The sequence below is a fragment of the Catharus ustulatus genome, chromosome 3, assembly GCF_009819885.2.
Source record: "Catharus ustulatus isolate bCatUst1 chromosome 3, bCatUst1.pri.v2, whole genome shotgun sequence".
NCBI classification, from domain to species: domain Eukaryota; kingdom Metazoa; phylum Chordata; class Aves; order Passeriformes; family Turdidae; genus Catharus; species Catharus ustulatus.
Window position 1 is genome coordinate 113,300,282 of NC_046223.1, and position 13,889 is coordinate 113,314,170.

The 13,889-nt window shown below is 42.7% G+C and overlaps 1 protein-coding gene across 3 annotated transcripts in view; it reads left to right on the forward strand.

Moving 5' to 3' along the window:
• PTCHD4 (patched domain containing 4) overlaps positions 1-13,889 on the forward strand; it is an 83,669-nt gene that overhangs the window by 10,772 nt on the left and 59,008 nt on the right. The window lies entirely within an intron of this gene.

The following is a 13,889-nucleotide window of genomic DNA, read 5'->3' on the forward strand; positions in this document are numbered from 1 at the left end:
ATTGGCTTTTCCCACAGCCTCTTCAATGAGGATACAGTGGACACAAAGGACAACATTCCAGATGTTGCTTGGTAAAGGAACAATTTGGGATGTGGGATGGTGGTTTTGGTGCAGGGCTATGCATTCAAGAATTCATATTCTGCTGTGACTTCTCCTTTTCATTGATTTTTCCCATCATAAAGGAGGGCTGTGGTGCTGCTGGAGAAATGCAAAGAGCTGTTGGAGTTTTATGAGTCTCTTCCATGTAACATCAAGAGGTCAAACACATAAAAGGTTTATAAGGTCAGTCTAACCCATTCCCTGCCCTGTGCAGGATTATGTGGAAACCCTAATAGAGAAATTAATTCAGATTGGCTTGGATGGGAAATCAGTCATGTGGGTTGGAAACTGGCTGAAAGATTGTAAATGAGGAATCATGATAAATGATAATGTAACAAGTTTATGGAAGGTATCTTGCAGGGTATCTGGAGAATTTGTGTTAGGTCTGGTCTCATCTAACATCTCTATTAATTATCAGGAAATGGAATTGAATTGCACAGGAGTGAAGTTCACAGATAATATTAAGCAAGGAGGACATGTCAGCAGCAGCTGAGTCACAGAATTTATACAGGCAGATTCAGAGCAGTTAGAAGCTGAGTAGAAATAATGCCATTTTCTGAAGAGCTTTGTTTGCATTCTGGTGCCCAAAGTCCAACACAGGCTCCTCCCTTGGAACTGATTCCTGTCAGCTGAGTGCTGCCAATCTCAAAGAGAAGGTGCAGCACTTAAATGATGTGACCAAGGTCAAAGTTGATGCTGAAGTTGGAGTTTTGCAGCCCTCAGAGAAAGAGCTGTTACTTCTACCTCTGACTCTGACACTGCTTTGCAAGTACAGATATTCCAGAACTCGATGTTCTCCTTCCTCCTTCACCTTCTTGCAGATCAAGCTCAGCAGGACACACACAGCTCCCTGTGTAGAGCTTGGACAGTGCTTTGGAGGCTGCAGAGGACAGGAGGTGTTAAATTGTCAGGGAAGCCTTGATGGAATGTTGCTTCTCTTTGTTCCTTTTGTTATCTTTCTGGAATGAAATAAGTTCTCTTCTGGAGTTTTGTGCTGACTGTGGATTTTTTGATGAGTGATTTGATTTGGATTTGGATGATTTGTAAAAGTCCTTTTGCCATGTTGTGCATTGTTTGATTGTTCCCCAGCACTTCAAATTTGGAAATCCTCATACCCCTAATGTCACAAATTGGCTCCATTTTTCCCTGTTGAATTTTGTCATTTCTTAATTGTATTCTGGTTGTGCCAGGGAAAAACTATGGCAGCAGACAGTCCTATAACTTAGTTGAACAGAATAGTTATGAAATATTCAGCTAGATCATATCCTTGTCCAACTTGGGCATGATTGCAGACAGATTGTCTAGGAAATGGCTGGTGATGTTTGTGAAAAGAATTGTGAAGTCAGGTCATTTCTTCTCTTTTTGTCCACAATATCAGGGCCTTTGCTGCAATGGATGGGACCTGGTCTGGTCTTCAGAGTCAGGCTGTGACCATTCCAATGAGTGCCTGTGGTGGAGAAATTTGTGGGTGGTCATGCAGAGAATTGCGATAGCAACACTTCTATTTCCTCTAATTTGAGCCCTTTCCTATTCAGCATCTAACCTAAAGTGAGCCCAATATGCAACCAGAGAATAGAAGGGTGAGCCTCCAGGAGTAATTAATTTCAGTTTTTCTAAACATCTACATTAGGGCAAGAGAAGTTCACCATTCAGAGCCATTGTGGACCAGATAAATAACATTCATATCATGCATTAACCTTTCAGATGGTTAAAATTAGATGAGATTAATGCCACTATACTTTTATTTCCAAACACCTCAAAAAAAAATCCCATGAAATTTCTGTTAGCATGAGGATATGCTAAATCTAGAGATCTTTACAGAAAAGGCTCATCTCAGGTGAAGCTTTTGCAAAAATCCTAGGGCATGATCTGTGTTTGCCCTGGCATGAGAAAAAAACCTCCAGAATAATTGCACAGAGAAAATCTAGGCTCTTTCTCAAGTCCATTGCAACTTTTCTCACTCCGAATCTGTGACAGGGCTTTGAAAAACTCTTTTTGGAAATATTATTAGACAGTTGCAAAAGAACTAAAATACATTAATCTGAATAAGGAATTAGCTCCCACTGAAGGAACTGGAATTAAATGCCATCCTCGTCCAAAATAGATTGCCAGATATTGGCAGTTTATTGCAGCAGGGAGACAGAGATTTTGCAGAGTGCTCAGAAGACAAATGCTGAAATTCCATCATCTGGAAGTGCTTTACCATCTGATTACTCTTTGGCTTCCTCTATCAGAATTTTTCCCTAAATATTTGCTTGAAATTCAAAGGTGGCTAGATAACACAAGGTCCCACCATCTGCAACGCTTTTTGTTTTAGAATTAAGTCCAATCCTTCTTGGTCTGCTAGAGCTAAAACATTTCCAAACAGACTATACTAATATAAAATAGAAAAATCACTTTGCTCAGCAGGTGATTTTGAAAAACCTTTTTTGTTTTTTAACACCTATTGCATTACTGTAATTGTAAAATGCACATTTGGGGAGAAAAGCTTTGATGTATTGCAAGGAAACATCTGAAATAAGTGGAAAAGGTGGTTGTTAGTATTAATATTATTTACAGAGAATTTTTGCATTTCTCCAGAAGTGCCTATACACAGTAATTAAATATTCATCTTACTTTGTATCTTCTTGAGCTCATTCTTAACAGCAGCACTACATTAACGTGTACATCTAGGAACACACATAATCTAACTTTAAGCATTTTATGAAGCTACATAAACTAGGCTTTGGGGCATTGTAGGCTTTAGGAGGACTAAAGTCCCTAAGAATGAGATTCAGTACATTTAAGATAAAAATTGCCCTCCAGAGGTGCCCTGCTTTCTTCTTTTCCTGTAGAAAGTCGTGAAGTAGTCCTGACATTTTCAGAGTAGTCCTGGCATTTCCAACCTGACACCTTGGCTAGGCAGCTTCACTCAGGACCTCAGAGCCTCAATTGTAGCTTCTCCTATTTTGAGCTTTGTTCTGGATGAAGAGACACATCCAAATCAGAAACTCTCCTTGAAGATAATAGGGATTGTGTGCCCAGAGTAAGGACAAATACTCAGCTATGAATTACATCCACCTTTAGGATGGAGCTGTTCAGGTGTGGCACAGCTGATATCACCACCAGACTGGGGGGTCTGAGCAGAGAAAATTAAAGAAACCTTCTGCCAGATGGCAGCAAGGATTTAATCTTTGTTTTCCCTTTTTTGTTTTGTTTTGCTTTTCCTCCTCCTGTTCAGTTTGCATAAACCTGGATTATTTATCCAATCCATTTCACCACACACCACATGAGCAGCTGCTCCCAAGCTTGGCAGGGAGGAGATGCAAGCCTAGGACAGAGAAGAAAGGGACCTCTCCTTTGGCAGCATCACCAGTTCACACTGAGAAATGCTGTGATTAAGAAAGTCCAGCACCAGAATGGGAAGATTTGTGGAGCATGGGCAGTTTCTCCAGCTATGTGTTTGCACAGCACCTTGCACAGCAGGGTCCTGGGCCCTGCCAGAACCTCACTGGTAACCAGTGATTGTGGGCTGAACTGAGACCTCAGCATCTGCTGGACTTGGTTTGTGTCCACCCAGTCCTGCACAGCACAGGGGCTGCACTGAGATAATTTTCCAGCATGTAAACCTTGTTCAGTGGCACCTCCTGCAATCTCTAGGTGAAGGGTTTGGGATGATACCAGATTTCCTGGCTGTCTCATGTTGCTGTGTAACACCTGTAGATCATTGCAATGTGCTGAGACAGTGCAAGACATCTTCTCTCACAAAGTGTGACTCAGATAATACAGAAATCCAACCCTCATAGTGTCAGGGAACTTCCAGTATAAGGGCTCTGCATTGGTGGCAGGCAATGGGAAGCCCAAAGTGGAGAACAATAGAACCATTTAGGTTGGAAAGAACATCACATCCAGCAATTAACCCAACACTGCCAAGACCACCACTAAACCATGTCCCCAGACACCACACCTACATGTTTTTCAACACTTCCACATTATGCCATGGGCTTTACTTTTCTAATTAGGATAAGAGTTAAAGAAGACCTGTCAGAGGATCACACATGACAACACCTTCATCACTATGGGTTACTAAGAACACAAGATTTTACCATGAAGGGAACACATTACAAGGTGATCTTGAGACAGAATTTACAAATATAAAAGCTACCTGCTGATGTTCAAATGTAGGTGTCAAAAATCTCTATGAATGTACTGAATTCAAAAGTACCCTGGGTGGGAGGCAGCAGAACCTCAGCTTTAGTTAGATTTTAATGCATAAACACAGGCCTACTTAAATGCCTCATTCCCACTTCCCCTTCCCAGATCCTCGTCCAGCACCACGAAAAAAAAAAAGAAAAAAGAATAAAAAAGGAAAACATCTGAAATGAGACATTTTTTTGGCTCTCTCCAGCTCACAAATGGCCAAACTCATTAAAAACCAGTGTGTGCTGGAGAGAAGGGAGGGATGCTTCACGGTAGAGAAATTGCTTCACAATGCCAAATTTGAGAATAATAAAAAAAGAAGGAAAACTGATTAATTATCTCTTAGAAAAGAGGAATTTTCAACTAGAACCTCAACTGTATCTGCTTTGTGCAGTGCCTTGTTATATCTTACTGAGCATTGTGAGAGTAGAAGTCCCTGCTAGGACTTGGATAAGAGCACAGCAGCATCTTGTATTCAAAGGCTGGGCTTAGCTAATCCAGCTCCTGTAAATTAACCTCAAAACCATTCTAGCCTCAAAATCTTACCACATCACACTTGGCTCTGTCTGATTCTCAGTTACTTCTTTTTTTCCTGCCTTTGATAGAACACTTTTGCAGTGTTTCAGTACTTTGCCTGCTGGTCCCTGGAGAAAACAGGATGAGCAGAGACAGATAAAATTAAAGAGATGTTTGCCAACATAAAACATAATTTAAAAAGAAAAAAAGTACCCTTTTCTGTGTCATTATTGAAACTTCAGATTGTAAGAGCTTAAATGATTCCTGTGGATCTGTTTTACTGCTCACTTTTTATTCTCTGCTGTTTGTTTTTAAACATTTCCTTTAAATGAAGTAATAAAACTAGGCAAATCCAATCCCTTTCACTTTCTGGCAGATTTCCTCCCTATTTCTTCTGTGTATTTGACTTCAAGTGGTGTAGGGAAAGCAATTAGAAGAGGCACATAGTGGGATGCTCATAAAGCAAGAGGGCCCACAACTATGCCAGGGAAAACTTGTGTCTTCTCTTTAGAATCTCCTCTTAGGGACAGTCACTGGATCCCATTCTCATCCACCCAAACCTCTTTAGCTTTGGCTTATGGAGTACAGGATGAAGTTTTTCAAGCATTTTTATGTCTTTTGCTGATAGGGAAAGAAGACAAGAAAGAAACCTTTCTATACTTTTGGTGTATTCGGCTGATTTTTTAACTTAGTAATTATGATCTTGCTTAACTTATATCTCCATGAACTGCAAGAAATTTTAGTATTAAATATTCCCAAGAGATAGAAAGAATTTTCGTTGAATTTTGTCCTGTTTACTCCATTTGGAGAAATCCATTACACTCTTGAGATAACAAAACTGTTGAATTTCACTGGGGTACAAAGATAGCTTTAATTCATTAATTCACTTACCTTTTGTTGTTAACATAATTCAAATCACTGCATTTAGGAGAAGGATTTATCTATTTAAAAAATTAAGCAGTTCCATTCTTTCTCCTCCTACCAAGCAGCTCATTTCATTTCTCTTTTTGTTGAAGAGCTGGAAAATCAACAATATCTAAGACTGCCAAAGGCATCTTCCATCTGTGTCATGGAAGACACTGTCTTGGTGTCTCATAGTTTAGAAATGGACAGAAACTGAAAATTTGGCTAGATGGGCTACTGGTCTGCACTGAAAAAACACTTCTTATTTTTTTAATGCTTGTTGAATTCTTCCTTTCCTTTGAACACTTTTCATATTGTGCTTGAGCTGTGGAGGAAATCATAATTATTACAGAGCATTCATTGATTAAAAGTACTCATTATATGGATTCATAGAGACTGCCAAACATGAAGATGGTAAATGCATCAGACACTTCCCTGCATATGCCAGTGGGAGTGTTTAACTGTATATATCCAAATATTGGTGTTTCATGCAATTCCCTCGAGGCATTGCTGTCAGTGATTCATTCCTATGTTTCTCCTTGGCACAAACAAAATCCTCTGGGATGAAGTGTAGCTGTGGGTGAGACCACAGAGACCAGCACTTTTTTCTTTTTTTAATTGTACCTGGGCACTTTTCATGGCTTAACAACTGGCAGAGACTTGAATGTTTTCCCAGTTTGCATAGGTGGAGAGTCATAGCTCTACCATGCAATGCAGGAGCTTGGATTTCCCCCACCCAACATCTCCTTGCAAAAGTTCTGATCTGCACTGGCTACTTTTGCCATCATCCTTCATCCTGGAGGATTTAGGGGCCAGATGCAACTATACCTTTTGCTCCTTGACTCCTCCACTGGCAGGGACAGGCTGTGAAAAGCAGAGGCTGATCCCAAGGTGCTGCCTCGAGGGCTTGTGATCCTGGGCAGGGCAGAGAACAAACTCCAAGGACAATGAATGGTGAGGAGGGAGCAGCGGCTCTGTGCCTGCTGAAAACAAGAGGGCAGTCATGTTTTAGTACCTGATCTGAGGTAGATTTACACACCCGGGGTAATCTATGACATCAGAGGTCCTGCTGGCATGGATCTCCTGCGGAAGTTGAATTTGTGTCACTACAACAAGCTGTGCTGGGCCACCCACCTTCATCTTGAGCAAGCCATCCCAGCATCCCCAGGCTGCTGGGCACCCACTAAAAGCTGTGCCCCTGCACCTATCTCACAGGGCTGGGGTGCAGACACCAGCTCACCTGCCTGTACAGTCTGTGCTAAATCTGTTTCACTGCTGTGCCTGTCCTGCTCCTGAAGGAGGGCAGAGAAGAAAAAGGCAGAGAGACCAGCTGTATCAAAAAATTATCCCCCAGTGCTTGCAGTTCTCTTTGTGCTGTGACCCACCCCCATCTTCCAGCACCCTTCCCACCTGGGGAGATGAGTGATCACAGCCCACGTGGGTATTGCTCATCAGCTTCAAGGACACCAGTGTCCTTGGGTGCACAGGTGCTGTTCAGGACAGCTGGGCAGTTAATCTATTCCACTTTTCCAAAAGGAACTGGGATAGGATCTGAGATGGGCTGAAGGGGAATCTGACCTTTTAAGTGAAGGGATCAGTTGAGCAACAAAGAGCTTGAAGACAGGACAAAGATTGAAGGAGGGCCGCAAAGGATGTAAAGATAAAATATTTAGGAGAGAAGTGGAGTGTGGCTGGTGTAGTAGGAAGAGGGCTTATCTTGTATTTTCTTCCCAGAAAGGGAAGCAGGAGGTGAAGCTAGACCCTTTCTTCCTTTCCTTCTGTCTTTCCCTTGCCTTAGCAGAGATTCCCATTGAGGGTGGTGGGACACAGGGACAGCTTGTCCAAAGGTGGATGCCCAGTCCCTGGAAATATTCATGTCCAGGTTGGATGTGGCTGAGCAACTTGATCTAGCTGCAGATGTTCCTGCTGCCTGCAGGGGTTGGGCCAGGTGACCTTCAAATGTCCCTTCCACCCTGACCACACTATGATTCTCAGGAAATCTGGCAGAATGACACTGAAGGAGCAAAGTGAGGAGCACCAGTCAGAAACAGCCTGTGCTCTGCCAGAAGCTCCTTTAGAGAGAAGACCTCTCTAACAGCAGTCACACCTTGCTATTGCACCCTTATGAATTCTTCTATAATTTGATTTACTTCTAGGGACATTTCTCGTATTCTCTGTTATTAATACTACAATATACAAGTCTCTTGAAACACTTTTCATCTGTTCTTGTTTCTTTTATCCAAAACTAGAAACCCAAAGCTGTTAAGGATAGGGGCACAGGCCCAGAGCCATCAGAAAGAGGTGCCAGATGGTTCTGGTTCCCTTTGGGATGCTCTGTATACTTCTCTCTTTCACTTAAAAATCAGCCTGGAAGCCCGTGGTTTCCCTGGGAAGGGGCTGAAGGGCTGTGGGTTTGTTAGCCAGCAGGACACATCTGTGAAGGGGCCAGCGTGAGCCAGGAATGACAAGGCAGGTCAGGCAGTTTTAGCATGATAAAATTTGGGGTCAAGTCTTAAGTAATCTCATGCCTCTGCTTTAAGTGGAGAGGGACAGGCAACTGCAGAGAACAAATCTGCTTTTGACCTGTACCTCAGGATGGAACAGATCATCCTCTGGATGTGCCCAACACCTCACCATGACTATAAACCAAGTGTGCTTGGCCAGCTGGTGAGCTGAGCCTCATCACTGCTGGGGAGACAGAAATAACTGAATTCTTCTTTATTGCAGCAAAGAGTTAGACAATTATTTCCTGGGTGACTTCTCACGGCCACTTTCATACAATTCATTTTTACTATGTGAGCAGACCCCTTGGCCATTGCTCTGTCCGTTTTCCCAGCCAGCCAAGGTGCAGCTCCACCTCAAATGTGCTGCCCTCAGTGTTCACCTGCTCTGGATGCTCCCTCCATCCTTCATCCTTACAGAACAGCTGCACAGCAAACAGTGCAGGAACATTTCACAGCTGCAAGGGCAGGAAAACTGCTACCTAAAAGTGTGTGGGGAAATGCTGACATGAATCAGCACTGTGCTCTGCTCTGGAAAGGAGGGCTGTGAGAATCTTTGGTAATGGGTGCCTGTGAAACAGGGATGGAGTGGTACAATATCTCCATGCATAACTGTACTGGGGACAGGGACAGAAAAATCAGTGTGATTGAGGAGAAAAAACCTTCCTCCAAAGTTCTTCAGTGAGGCTGAAGGGAACATGAGCAGCCCAATATGTTAAACCTTAAATGAAAGGGGATTTAAATTTATTATTATTTTTTACCTTGAAAACCGGCAGCTGGCTGAAAAGCAACTTGCTTCATCTTAACTTCTATGGGTTTTAGCATAATACTTTCTGTGACCTACAGTAGAGCAAGAATGTCCTTATCAGAGGCAGAAACAACTGCATTGATTTCATTAGGATGTTTATCACACAAAGTATTTCAGCAGACATTCCTGGTTGCCCTCTGTTGAACAGTTTAGGCTTTTAAGATAAAATAGCATGCAAGCAGGATGGCATGCTTTATCCTAACATTTCTATAATGTAGCTTGATAATGATCTATCACTCCAGCTGATGAGAGGTAGCTGTGAAAGAAAAATAAAAATAGAGATAAATTTGCTGGCTAAGGTCCTGTAGGTGTACTTGAATGAGAGTGATCAAGCAGTAGGGAACAAGGGATCTGAAAAGAGTTTTAAAACCCTCACCAGCCCAACCTCAGCTGAGCAGGGTGCTAAGAAGGGAGGAGCCTCCAAAATACCTCAAACCTTCCCTTTTTCCTGTGAGAGGAAAGCCAGTGGAGGCTGTTGCCATTCAGAACAGAGAATAATTTATGTTGGAAAAGACCTTTAAGATCACTGAGCCCAACCATTGAGTTACCCCTGCTTGGCCTACCATAAACCCCGTCCCTCAGTGCCAATCCCCACAGCGGGCCCTCCTCACCCCTTACTGCACTGACTACAGCCCTACTTTATTTCTGACTTGGAGTGATTTTGGACAAAGAAAACCCCCAGCAGAGGGTGAGGCCCTGCCCAGGGCTGTGCTGCAGGGCCCACACAGGAGCCCAGGCGGGAGCTGGGCCTGCAGCAGCTGCACTGAAAATATTAAGGAAACAACAACAAAAAAAGCCACAGGTAATTTTAGTAGTGAGGGAGTATTTCTAGTGTCCCTGTGGGCTGCATGCTGAGAGGATCTGTGCCTGCTACTATTATCACTAACAAAAGATATTTAGCTCAGTAGGAGCAGCTGGTTTCCTCTAACGTGAGAGGCCCTCAGCTCTGGAACAAGTCAAACTTGCCATGCCACAAACATAGGAAATTAAGGGCCAAGCATCCTTTACAGAGAAGTTTCCAGCCTGAAACATGGTAGGGGTTTATTCTGTACCCATCCATTCACAACTGGTGAATCTTACTGCTGATCCAACAAGGAGTTTGGATTTTCAACCACAAGCAAGGTCAGGTCTGCATAGACACAGGTGGCAAAGTTCATCATGCTGGGGAAAAGGAAGGTGAGGCTGTTCATGCCTGTCTTCTTAGCTCTCATTCTCCACCCTTTTAGAGCCTAAATATATGAAATGGCTTTGGGGCAACTGGAAAAAGAGAAGGGAGAGCACAAAAAACAATTTAATAATGTCCATTGAAGCAAAGAATTTTGCTTGCCCCCTGTTTTAGATGAAATATCACATGCCCCAGCAGATGATCTATATTTCATTGCATCTTTAAAGATGCTTAGATATGGAAGAATTACCTGCCATCAGAATCTGGAAGAACAGACTGTGTTAAGATTTCATCAGACATTTAAAAGAAATCAGAAAAGAGAAACACACATAGACACAGCCTGGGAATCTGAAACAAGATTCCAACCATGCAAGTGACCTTGCTAAATTCAATTAGCATCTTCTGTATTCTGGAGATACATGGGTATAAAATCATGCACAACAAATACTTATTATTATTACTTATTGGGGGAGAGAATAACAGCAGATGTAGGTAAAAAGTGTAAGGGGTCTGTAGTCTGAAAAATCAAACCATGTTATGAAACTAAAAATAGCAGCATGTCGGGATATGCCAAATAGGACTCACTAATTTCAGCAGAAAGCACCTTTTCCATGAAGAACTACGTGCAATCTTATTCAAAACCTGCCTGGCTCTTCAGGCATCACTTATACAAGTCACTGTGGCCACATTTTATTTCCCACACCTTAGGCTTAGTTCAGGAGTTTAGCCCTTCATGTCTTGTTCTTTCATTAAGTTGGTCCTGGAGGACAACAGAGAACTTGGAGCAGTGAATAACTCCCCTGAAGCTCCCATGAGATTCCAAGAATAGGTAGGTCCCTGGGAGGTGCTGAAAGTCATGTTGGCAGCACTGGGTCTCCATTTTCCTAACATCAGTTGTCACCCATAAAATGGGATGGACAAAAGACTGCTTTCCCCCATATTTCTTCTGTTTTCCTCACTAAGATTGTAATCACTGCAGAGAAGCTGTGCCTGCCACAACCTTGGCCATATTCAAGGACAGGTTGGACAGGGTCTGCAGCAATCTGGATCAGTGGAAGGTGTCCCTGCCCATGGCAGGGGGCTTGGAATCAGATGATCTTTGATGTCCCTTCCAATCCAATCTGTTCTATGATCCTATTATTCTCCAAGAGCTGTATCAGAGAAAAGCCCCATTCTCCCAAGTGCTGTGGTGCCACGTTCATTTTTGCATGCTATAACTGCAGCAAAGGTAAAACCCTTGCTTATGTAGGAAACAGTTTGCCTCCAAAAAGAAGAGAACAGACAAAATGTCCTCAGAGCAATCTGGCGCCTCCGATTTCCTCGATTCCATCTGAAAGCTTACTCTCTATTTTGCTGACATATGAGCTGGGTGCCCTATTGTACATCAGTGTAAAAAATAGCCCTTATCTGCTGTTTCATGGGAGATATGGCAGAACATGATTTATTTGTGCCTGCTCTGCTGCCTCCTTTGAAATGTTGCCGTCTCTCGCTGCACCCTTCGCAGGGGAAGGCAGATGGTCATCACAAAGTTTCCCGTAACCTTGCCGTGCTTGCTGCACAGTGAATCAATGAAACCTGAATTACAGTGCTCTGCCTGGGCTGGGAGCTGTGCTGCTACAGAATCCTGCAGCGCCTGCGAGCCTCTGAATGTCAGCACTGCCCAGACACTGAGGAAATGCGAATTTTCTCTCCAAAATTTCAAAGCAGTGCCAAGTGGGGATTTTTAGCTGCAAAGTTGCATCCAATCTGAGCCAGGACTGCATTGCTCAAGCTTTAATTACCAGTTTGGAAATGCACTTTTTGTCAGTATTTGAGTATTAGGTGTGACCTCTCCTTAGAAAGAGTAGAAATAAAAAAATTCCAACAGGATTTGAGCATGAAATGCTGGGGATGAGGATTTTTTGGAGTCTGAACAGCAGCAGCTGCCCCTCTGTGATAACTGCCTCTGCTTATGTGACATTTGCAATGAGGCTGCAGGTGATTTGGGAAGCTGGCACTAGGCTGCAGCTCACCTTTTGTGTCAGCTTATGCTAGGGTACCCTTGCCAGAAGCCGCTATTTTGGTGGGAAATAACAACTGGGAATAGGGGGAAAATGAACTTCTGAAAAGCACTTTGTCACGTTCCCTGGGCTATGGCAGGCAAATGCTGGGAACAGTGTGAGCTCCTGCCATGAAAGTAGGCATAGGCAGAAATTTCTCAGTGGGAGGATTGCCTCCTTTCCATACCTGATTGAAGGCAAGGTGAGTACATAGAACATTTTCAATACTGTCTCCAGATTTCTGATATTTATTTTCTCTATGAGTCAACACGCTGGAAGACATCTAAATTTTATAAAATCTCATTTCACTGATTTTTCCTTTTAGATGGCAGTCATTGCTATGAGTAGGTCTGGCAATTTCAGATAATGACGTGCATGCAGCACAGGTGCTTCTAGAAATGGGTGATGCTGGATGCAATCCATGTTAAAGTGACTCCCCCAAATGGTTCTGGCCTTTTGCAGATGACTGCTTCCCTGTGTGTGTGTGGAGGGCAGTGCCTCTCTCAAATTCGAGCTGTCAGCTCATTCCAGTAGTGTACCTAGGCAAAGAATGTTATCTCATATGAACTCACTGCTGCAAGGTAGTTTAGACATCAACTGCCTTGATAATTTTATGTTTTTATTAAATACAAGAGGAATAAACTTGAAAACTTATAGTCCAACTTATGTTGAGGAGGAAGCAAAATATTATGTGGTGCTCAAAAGACAACCCCTGTATTTAGACTTTTTTGATCAAAGAGATTATTTGTGCTGGGACAATTTTATCACTGAGTCTTATTCCTCAGTTTGCAACTGGATTTGATCTTCTAAATGCACACAGGCTTCCCCTGTCTTGGAAGGGGCACATACAATTATTCTACAACCAGTGGCTAAAGAGCAAGGACCTTTCTTACAGGACCTTTCTTATTCAATCCTTCTAACAATAAAAGAAAACAAACCCCAAAAAATATTTAAATGGGGGCAGATAATTTTACAAGAAACAAAAGGCAAGGCCTGGCCTTAACAGACAGAGGCTGAGTGGACTTGATGTGTCTTTTACTGATTGTCATGGGTTTTATATGTCCTAGCATTTAGCAAAATAAGTGAGACCGGAGTAAGATTTATACTCCTGAAATGCATAAAAAAACAAGTCCTGGTTAAATTTAGGTGTAAGGTAGATTCTTTGTGCCGCTGTTATAAATCTATGAAATCGTAAACTGACAACTCAAAAAGTCTGATTTTAATTAGATTTTTCTGGAGACAGAGTGGCTATTAAACTTTGTGGACCCATCTGTATCCTGAGGAATCAGGCTTCAATTTTTGTCCATTTCCAACATCTAGAAATCATTTCCAAAGTGTCAAGAAATCACAAATCTTCCAGAAATTAATCTTCATCTCAAACTTTATTTGTAGTAATTGGAAATGTGTCATTGTCCATCAGTTAAATGTGGAAGGTCATCCTCTCCCACGGGGTGAGGAGCTCGCATGCAACATTTGGCCCTGGATATCTGGGAATCCCTGAGACTGCAATGAGTACCTGAGCAGTCCCTGAACTGCAGCACAGAAATGCAAATGAGCCTGTAATGAGCAAGGCAGAGCTGTGGCAGGGAGCAGGGACAGAGCCCAGCAAGGGGAATGGCAAGGCTCCTGTTGAGTGCAGTGTGTCTGAGCAGAGCTCTTGGCATGTCTGAGAGGAGGCA